Source organism: Psammomys obesus, unplaced genomic scaffold, assembly GCF_907164565.1.
Source record: "Psammomys obesus unplaced genomic scaffold, mPsaObe1.curated_primary_1811, whole genome shotgun sequence".
NCBI lineage: Eukaryota > Metazoa > Chordata > Mammalia > Rodentia > Muridae > Psammomys > Psammomys obesus.
Genome location: NW_026585895.1, coordinates 33909487 through 33915486, shown reverse-complemented (window position 1 = coordinate 33915486; position 6000 = coordinate 33909487).

Genomic DNA, 6000 nt, shown 5'->3' with positions numbered 1-6000 from the left:
AGAAATGCTTGAGGTGAGAGGTGTCACAATTTTTTTTTTTCTGATTTTGAAATATTTGTCTGCATACAGTGGGATAACTTAGAAAAGGTACTCAGATCCAAACATGGAATGCACCTTATTTCATATTCATTTTAAACACATGATATGAATACAATCTTTTTCGTGTGTCTCTGCATTTTGACTGCAATCTGTAAGGTGAGGTGTGTGTGGAATCTTTTCCCTTGTGGCATCATGTCAGTGACCAAAAAAAAGTGATTTGTGATTTCTGGATTATAGATGCTCACCTTTATGGTTTCTCAGGAAAATTCTGCTATCATCGATGAAATGCTAAGGAAAACCGTTGATTAAGGCAACGGTTCTAATATCCCTCGGATAGAGTGACCAACCATTCTCCATTTGAGTAGCAGTCTAGAAGGATCTGCAGAAATTCTTTTTTTTTTTTTATTAAAAATTGATTCTTCTCTTACACAATATATCCTGACCACAGTTTACCCCCTCTACACTCCTTGCAGGTTCTCACAGACTCTGCTCTCCACTAGATCTACTTCTCCTCCATTTTCCTTTAGAAAAGAACAGGCCTCCAAAAAACAGCTATCACCAAGCTGTGTGGAATGGTGATGAATGCACAGTGAAAACTGTATCTGAATCCATGCTTGAGTTAGAATGACAAATACTTTTCACAAACACTGTAAAGAGAATGTTTAATTTTTTGCCAACACTGGAATCCTAAGATCTGGGATCCTCCAATAACCAGCATATAATATCACCTAAGAATTACTTAGCAGAGAATTCCAGAGTCTTGGGCATGCATCTAATTTTGATAAGTTAGTGACTAGCAGCATTCTGAAGAAATTAACTTAGCAATAAATATGGTGGAAAACCTTAATAAATGGTTTTTTTAAGACATAAGAATAAGACAATCTTCATTCTTTATAAATTCTATGATTCTATGAGTTTCCTTATTTCCCAAAAATACATTTAAAATTCAACAGTTGTACAGATAAAATCATGTTAAAGCACTTTAAAAAGTATAAGGCACTGTGAACATATAATTTTATAATTAATGGCAATGCTATTAAAAGCTAATTTTCCCAATGGTCAAGGGTCACACATAATTTCTTTGACTATAAATATGAATAAAACTCTCTTTAATAAAGCTCTGCAAGGAAAAGTATACAAGAATTAAATCAAATCCTTGAGTTTAAACATTTAAATTGATGTATGAGTGGAAACACTCAACAAGTTCACAAGATGTATTTCTCAAGGAATTGTATTAGTGTGTCGCTGTGCACACTCCCTCTGTGCACAGGAGCCACAACTCTGACTAACTGTTTTCAGACGTCCACAAAATTGAAACTGGAATGCATGTTTTCTTCTGTGTCTGACTGGCTTCTTTTTCTCAGCACTGTGTGTGAGAAGTTCATCAGAGCTAGAGCAGAAAGCAGTGGCTTCCTCCTTCTTATTAATGTAACATTTCAACAGTAATGAAGACACCAAACCAGAATTCCTTCTAGAATGGAAAAGTAAGGACTTCTGAAAACCAACCTTCAAAAAGCAAGAGCACCAGTAAAATGAATAAATAAATAAATAAATATTGACCTTTTCATAAAACTGTAAACCAAGAACAGCAGTATAAGGAGGATTTGCTAAGGGAAAACCCCCTATTTTAGTGAGAACCTTTGGCATTATTTGTCTGTTTCTCATAGGCAGTAGGTAGCCTTAAAAGGCCCTGGATTTATAGCATTGTGCTTGGCAGGTAGCTGTGCTCACCACCGTCTCACAAAGGCAGCCAGGGTACGCTGGCACTTGGAGTCACACTAGGAGATTCTATAGAGGGCAGAGTCAGCCTGAGGCTCAGTCAAGCTGGTGTGAATTGTGATCATCTGAGCTGCTTGGCAACAAACTGGAAAGTTCCATCCACTATGCATCTTCACTTTACCTGATTGAGAGTTCAGTCAGTGAGGTGAAGTCTATGCTCAGGATATTTGTTAAAATCATTCAATGGAAATTGTTCGATATCTAAAGGCAAAAATAGTATCGGAGATGAATCAATGTTTGCTTCAGAACAGGGAAAAGATAAAAGTTAAAAGGAAAATCTGAAGAATAGGAAGTTCATGATAGCATGGAAAATCTCCAAAACAGTCTGGACGTCTAGAACCAAACACGGAGATCTGACAAGACTCTTCTCCAACCTCCAGAACAACTTAGGCACTGTGAAAGCAAAAGGGATGGCTGAGGAAGGGATATAAAACAGCAGAGCAACAAAGGCATGCCCCAGCAGACGCACACCAACACACATACACAAACACACACACACTCCAAACACAACACATACACCCATAGACACAGCACACCACTCCATGAAACAGCGCACACTCCCTCATACACATCACACACATTCACACAAACAAACCCCCCCACAAACACACCACATCACATACAAAACCCACAAGACAGACTCACACACAAACACGTATTCATATACACATACACAAACACAATACATAAGTGAATAAATCTTTAACTTGAAAAGCAAATGAACAAATGTTCCCATATTTGAGGATAATATTAATCCAGGAAACTCAATAAACCCAAAGTATGATGAACATACATTAATGCCAAGACAATAACATGAAACTGTCTAAAAATTACAAAAAAAAAAAAAAAGAGAGAGATGGATTTTCCTTTCCTTCTGTATGATTTGAAAGGTAAACGCATACAAAAATAATCATGGCACTCCTTTGATGGGCCTTCAGATATGAAAGACAATTATTACGATAATAATAGCACTAAAGTGGGGGAGGAAAAGGGTAATAATGAAGGGTTTGGTTCACTATTGAAATTAAGGATTTTTAATCTAAAGCACATTTTCTTCATTTTTTTTTACCTTTATTTACTCATTTTTGTGTGTGAATATATGTATCTATGCATGCACAGGTGCCAAAGAGTGCATATGGAGGTCAGAGGACAATTAGCAGAAAACAGTTCTCTCTATCACATGGGTCCTAGGGAAGCAAACTATGGTCATCAGGCTTGGCAGCAAGAAGTTTCACTGGTGAGCCATCTTGCCAGTCCCTGAAGTACATTGCTTTAATTGGATATGTTAGTAGCCACCACCAAAACTGAAAATAATACAACACAAGCAACAATAAGAAAATTCAAAATGGCACCTTGGAAAAAGCAAATATAAAAGGAGCAATTGAAGAACAAAACATGACATACAGACTATGAATAGCAAAATGGCCGATATCAATCCTGCTTGATAAATATCAACTGATAAGTTGGCATAAATGTATATTGATTAGTCACTTGACTCAAAAGTCAGAGATTGGTAAATGGGTTTTAAAAACACACAATGCACTTACATATAGTCTATTAAATACACTTCATATCCAAAGAGAAAAGAGGTTGAAAGCAAGGGATAAGAAAATTTTCTTGGATAATATAATCAACACCATCTGGTAAGTAAAAGAGATGAAGACTGTCCATACTAATATCAGTTAAAATAGAACTGCAGGCAAAATGGCTGCTGAAGATGAAAAAAAAATGTTTTACAGCAACAGATCCATGAATTTTTCAGGGTGTCCTAGATGTATAAACATATGCACCGAGGGGCAGAGCTAAGATTGCATGGAGTAAAAAGCAACAAATTGAAGAAAAACAGGTCACCAAAAATTAATGGTTGGAATAATTTATAAATCATGTTAAGCAGTAGATAGAACAAAAAGAGAGAGGATTAACAAGAGAATAGAAGACTAGCATAGCATAGGCTAACTAGATCAAACAGACTTAGTTAGAACTTTGTACCTAAAGCAACAGAATTCATGTTCCCCTACATGTGCACAGAACACTGTGGAGCATGTCTGCTTATAGCTTAGCATTATGACTCCATGTTATTACCTTCAACCTCTGAAGAGTCTTAAGTTCAAAGTGCATCTCTCATAAGCAGCAAATCATTGGATATTGCTTTTCTTGCTGACTCTGACCATTGTTTTCATTTAATCAGAGAATCAATCCATGGCTGTAATGTAAACATGGCTGTATTTGGGTGCAAATTTGCTTTTTATGTTTCCTATTTTAAGATCTGTTCTTTGTCTCTCTACCTTTCCATTTGAGTAATCAAGTGCTTTGAATTGACACAAGTAGTGGATTGTTGGTTATATATTTTAATTACCATATTGATTGTTCTAAAATAATAGATACAAATATAATCCTCTGCTTATTACCGTCTGCCCCCAGTTACTGCATTTGACTCACACAGATAATGCCAGGATCTTACAACCACTACTTCCTGTTATGGACTGAATTGTATCCCCTTAGCCTCAAACTAAAATACTAAAGCTCTAACTTCCAACGTGACAGGATTTGAAGGAGAGTCCTTTGAGTAGGGGCTAGGTTTAAATATGAGGAAGGATGTCCAGATAGGACCAGTGACTTCATTAGAGACTAGAGCTGTCCCTGACGTGAGATGATTTCCAAGCCAGCAAGTAGATCATTAGGAACAGAACTTTTCTAACATCTTTGTCCATAGGCTTATCAACATCTAGAACCATGAGAATGGTGATTTTTATGTTTTGTTTTTAAAGGAACTCAGTATATGCTATTTCGTTACAGAATTCTAAACCATGATACTCTTTTTACTTTAAAAAATATTGTTTCCATATATGTTCGTTCTCTATCTATTGTGAGTGTGTTTTTGTATTACAGGTGAAGCTGTATGTGGGGCAGATGTCTGTGTGCACACATATAAAGGTCAGAGGTTGACCCCAGTTGATTTTCTTTAGGAACCATGTGGATGGTTTTCTTTTTATATAATTAAATTTATGTCATTTGACATATTTTGATCATATTTGTTCTCCTCCCCCAACTCCTACCATATCCTTCCCACATCCCTGTTCTCTCTTTCTCAGAACAAGACAAACAAGAAATTCAAAACAAACTAAAAAAAAAAAAAAAAAACAAACCACAAAACTATGTGATCTTTGCTATCACCCGACTACAAACCCTGTGACTTACAACAGTGACCTGGAGTGACTCAATTGCTGTGAGAGTAACTAATTACTTTTTTGTTGTATTCAAGGTCTACTCCATAAGACGGAACATATACCTGACCCGGCTAAAACGGCCAAGAAAGGGAGACTAGATAGGTCATGGGCCCTAGGGACAAACCTATTTTCTTTTTTTCTGAGACAAAGTTTTTCACTGGAAATCTCCAATAAAGTTAGGCCAGCTGGCCAGGGATCCCCAGGAGTAAACGAGACTCTGTCTGCCCAGCTCTGGGCTTATAAATGTGTTACCGTGTTCGGCTTTTCACATGGGGTCAGGGGGTAGAACTCAGGTTCTCCCGCTTGTGGCAAGTGCATAGATCTCTGAGCCATTACCCCTACTCCACAAAAAAGTGGCTATTGCTTATGATAGATTTATTCATAGCATCCCTGTGTCATTAATCTTATCATGGAACTAATCACTTAATCTAAATAAATAAACAATAAACAAAGAACAACTCCCTTTAGTCCCTAGTATAAGTTGCATAGTAATGTATTCTCTCTGCTTTTGTTTTTCTGAAAACATCACTATTCCTTTTTTGATGAGTATTATCATGAGCAATGAATTCTTCCTTGGAATTGTATTCTCTTAGAACTTTAAAGATATTCCATTGTCTACTAAATTCTGTAATTTCTACTGAAATTTTAACAATAAGTCTTATTTTTATTTGTCTGAAAGTAAAAGGTATATTCTCTTTGACTGCTTTCAGTATTTTTACCATTGCTTCGGATATATTTAAAACAGTTATCTGGATGTAATTTCATTCCCTTTATGAATGTGTGCTTTGTAAAACTTCTTGACTATTCTATCACCAGCCATATGAACTTAGTTACCAATGGCTTTGCAAGCATTGCTTTTGTTCTATTCATGCTCTCCTATCCTTTTGAAACTGTAATTAATTAGAAACTTTGGTCTTATCTTCTCTTTTACCTTTTATTATTATCCCTGTTGTGT